The sequence below is a fragment of the Plectropomus leopardus genome, chromosome 18 (assembly GCF_026936395.1).
Source record: "Plectropomus leopardus strain MGB_pleo_1.0 chromosome 18, ASM2693639v1, whole genome shotgun sequence".
In the NCBI taxonomy this organism is placed as follows: Eukaryota; Metazoa; Chordata; class Actinopteri; order Perciformes; family Serranidae; genus Plectropomus; species Plectropomus leopardus.
Window position 1 is genome coordinate 9,849,820 of NC_142193.1, and position 4,625 is coordinate 9,854,444.

Here is a 4,625-nt window from a genome sequence, read left to right on the forward strand (position 1 = left end):
TCGCTTCCTTTAGTTAAGTGGAAATGTCCTCTTTTTTGGGCTAATACAGAGATCACAGCCCTAATGTCTTCATCACAGCCTCTAGCTAATACTGCCGCATTGCATGATACAGACGCCCAGCTTGAACTTCCACACTGGCGTCAACGTGTGAAGCTATTTGCTATCGCCCACCGCAATCCAAACTTTCCTGTTATTGTGTTACAAGATGCAACGAAGTGTCAAAACCCTGAGCTTTGATATTAGTGTTTCCATCTCAAAGTCTTGCTTTCCTGTGCTTAAGAATGATTTATAGATAAAACATATTTTTCAAGCGGAGGTAGGGAGTTGCTGACTTGATGGAGGTGTGTGTGAAATTCTCCCCCTCTAATTAGTTTATTCAGTTATTCTTTCCTCTTCCCACCATGTTGTAGCCCTAGGCCATCTGTGCTTTCTTTTGCAACAAGCTCTCACTGCCTCCACCGCCCTCCTGCTGTTTCCCCTACCCCTCAGCTGCACTATAATTTTCCAGCCTATCTTTTATGGCCTCTGTCGCGCACGTGTGCCCTGCGTCGTGTGCCCTGCGTCGTGTGCCCTGCGTCTTGTGCCCTGCGTCTTGTGTCCAGCCTGTGTAGAACTACAGAGATGGGGGCTGTGGTGCTCCATCATGAAAGCAGCTGCAGGGATTGAGAAGCTGATCCTGTATTTGTCTTTTACTGATGTAACTTGTCTCCAATGATGTTCTGTGGCTGGCCCACCTGCTTGTCCACTCTACTCGGGGCTCCATGATTGGCATGGCGGGGCAGAGAGACTATTAGGATGCTGAAGCATGAAACCACTTAAGGTGTGTGTTTCTCGGTGTGTGTTTCAGCGAGCGCATGTATACATTTGTGCCCGAAGTAAGAGCATGACTATGACCACCCAGACACACAATTCAGAATATCAAAGAACATCAAGTGTTTTTGAACTCAGAGAGAGTGCAGCAAGGTATGGTATTATAATAAATTACATCTGGATGGAGATGGTATCCAGGTAACAAAAGCCCTAATCAGCCTCCATAAGATCTGCAGCCCCGCATCGCGCAGAACGTGGAGACAGATACAGGGACTCTTAATGGCGTGGAGGGAATTTTGTCTTGCAAAATGTATAATCAGTTTTTTTTTTCTTATAATAAAAACAGTGTCCATTACGTTTTTCCTTATTTTCTGTCATATATTTAATCTTACAATTTAAGATATTAACATTAAATTTCACCAAAATTACAAATAATAAGGTAAACATGAAAGTAATCCTTGTGATCAAAGACATCAGGCTCTAGTGCACTCTGAACAGTGGTGGATGAGGTATTATGATTCTTTACTTAAACAAAAGTACTAATACCACCCTGTGAGTATACTCTGTTACAAGTAAAAGCCCTGCATTGAAAATGGTACTAAAAGTAAGTAAGTAGAATCAGGGGGAAAAAACTCAAAATGATTAAAAACAAGAAGGAAAAAACCATTTAAAAAAAACCCTCAAAATTCTTATTAAAAGATAGAAGACTTAATTAAAAGAGTTGGCAATTCATTTTCTGTATATTGGCTGATTGACTAATCAAATCATTGTTACAGCTGTACTTGCAGAATGTAAGGTAATTTAATATATAACAAAACATAATATTCTATAAACTTTTTTACAAAATTGAAAAGTAAAGCTGTCAGATAAATGTAGTGAATAAAAAAGTACAATTTTTCCCTCTGAAACGTAGCGGAGTGAAAGTAAAAAGTGGCATAAAAAGAAAATACTTAAGTAAAATACAATTACCTTAAATTCATTCTTAAGTTCGGCACTTGAGTAAATGTACTTAGTTACATTTCACCATTGGTTCTGAATACTCTGTTTAAACCATTTTTTCTACAATATGATGTCAGCTGGTGGTAAATTTCTTTATATGGTCATCTGCTCTACAAGTCGCTGCAAGTGTTTACATTAAATACCCTGCTACATGTAGCCACATGCTAACATCAGGGAAGCATGAAATCTTGTTTGGTCATTTTTCCTCGTTTTTGGGTCAAACTCCAGCTGAAACATGTCCGGTTGTGAAGACTGGCATAAAAGCTTTCATTGATGGTTGATGGTTAACATCAGCTTTACATAACCTTGGTTGCTGAGATTGTTAATTTCTTCCTGATTTCAGATCATATTCCTGCTGGAACGTGTCCAATTGTAACTTTAACAATTCACTTTATAAACACGTTTTGACTGAAAGATATTTTGTAAGTGACATATCGCAGTAGCAAGTGCGGCTATTCTCTGTTACTGTCATTCCAAGGCTGCAGTGACAGTGCAGAGACGCAAAGATGTGGAAGACTTGAAATTACTGACCAATCAGAGTAGACTGGGCTTTTTCAGGAGGGGTCTTACAGAGACAGGCACAGTAGCGTTGTGTCCGAGACTTCAGCCCTGAATGTTTTATAAATAGCCCTGGATGTAAATACTGTATGTAGGCTATTTATAGGTTTCAAAAATAAGAATAGGCCTAATAATAATAAAAAATCCCTGCATCTAATAATTTGTCATTCCGTTCACACTTGTATTTCAGTAAATTAGTTAGTTACAATCTACCACTGTTAATGTAAAGTCAATCAGTTTTTAATGATAGCAGTTAAGTATTCTGTTTTTTACTTATTCTAATTATGAAGAACTGCTAATATTTTTAACGTCACAATTCTTAATTAATCTCTAAAGTAAAAACAAAAATATATTTTTAAATGTGAATAAGATGCCAGAGTGCATTAAAAAACAACTACAACATAAAATTACCAAAAAATTTACCCTGAAGAGGATCCCCCCCCTAGATCCCCCTATAGGGGTCCTGGCCCCCAAAGTCCTAGAAATCTTAGAAGTGTACTTGGAAAGTATTAAAACACAGGGTTTCATCACAGAGGGCGAATACAGGTGTTCCACCACAGACAGCATGAGAAAGTGTTTTTTGAAGATCATGTTAATATGTTCTAGAAACTTACAATACAAGTATGAACCTGAAAATAAGAGTAATAGGTGTCGTTTAATCATGTGCACAACTCATAGCAATAAGGTTTCACCTGTTATTCTTAATATGTGTCCCCAATTTCATTCTTCTCAGGGTGAAAAAACCTCTGAAACCACATTTACTCTATAATGAGACACAAAAATCTCCAAAACCCTAGACTAATGAAATTTTCAGATGGGTTGGCAGGCTGACCCAACACACCTTTTTAATATAAAAAGAGATTTAGGGATACATTAATCATTTAAATGAAGAAATAATTTACAAAAACAGATTAAAAAACAGAATTATGCGAAGGAGATTATCCTTACTGCGGGGTTCGCATGCTGTTTTAATGTGGCTGACAGAGAAACCTGTATCATATTAGTTACAGATGACTGATGAAATCAGATTTTTAATAAGACTTCAGTATCACTCCGCTTCTGTATATCATCAAACTGGTATACCAGCCTAATCCTCGTCGATGATTTCAAAGTGTGAAGAAATGAGAGCGCTGCGGCTGAGCTTCAACTTTGTCAACACTGTTAGCGAGGGGATGATGCTGCAGAGTGCAATATCCACCGCCACAGCAATATTACACTTTGTGGTGTAACATGTCATGGAGGAAAATGACACATAATTATTATTCTACAGGGTAAAATTGCAAACCTGATAGCCTTGTTATTCAAAACAAGGTGCTAACAAGGAGTCAGCGCTGTCCCTTCTGTCTCCTCTCACTCTCCTCGTCTCCTCTCACATATTTTGTCTAGTTTTTCCCAGACACACATTTTCATACCTCAAGGTTATTTTCCCGAATGTCTATTTATCATTTGAAGCTTTGCACGCCTTCTCCTGCCTCCTCACGCCATGACTAGTTATTTTCTCAATTGACTATCGTCCAGCTTCCCATTACTCATGCCGAAATGCCCTTTCCTCCCTGAGACGCACACACTCGAATTGTTTTCTCGTCGTGGACAAGCCAAAGCCTCTGTACTTTTTGTAAAGCCTTATGTCCATTATCAATGATTGTTGCCTGCAGTTTGCACCCTCTGTGTGTATCTGTTGCAGTGTGTGTGTGTGTGTGTGTGTGTGTGTGTGTGTGTGTGTGTGTGTGTGTGTGTGTGTGTGTGTGTGTGTGTGTGTGTGTGTGTGTGTGTGTTTGTGTGTGTGTGTGTGTGTGTGTGTGTGTGTGTGTGTGTTTGACCCAGTATGCTGCTCTCACAGATTTCACATTAACCTCAATCCTGCTTTCTTCCAAATTAGATTTCTATTCTTCTGTCTCCGTGTTGACTTATTTGCTTCCCTTTCATCATCTCCGGCAAGGTTATCCTGAGGCAAGCAGCACTTTTATGGGAACAAGGGGGCGTCGAGGAGGGGTGGAGGGCCTGGCTTTGCCGCCAGCCATGCCTTAATCGATCTTGTTTAAAGGGATGTTGTGAGCTGAATGTTTGAACCCATCCCCTCGTTAACACTTTTCTGGGATTTAATTAAGAAGTAGAATGAATTTAATGTCAATTACATCTTAAAATGAACGGAGAGCACGGAGATGCACAACAAAGGAAGCGAGAGTGAGAGGAGAAGGGGAGGGGAGAGAGAGGAGGCTAATTAGAGGATGGAGTTGTGTTCATGCATCATTCCAGTT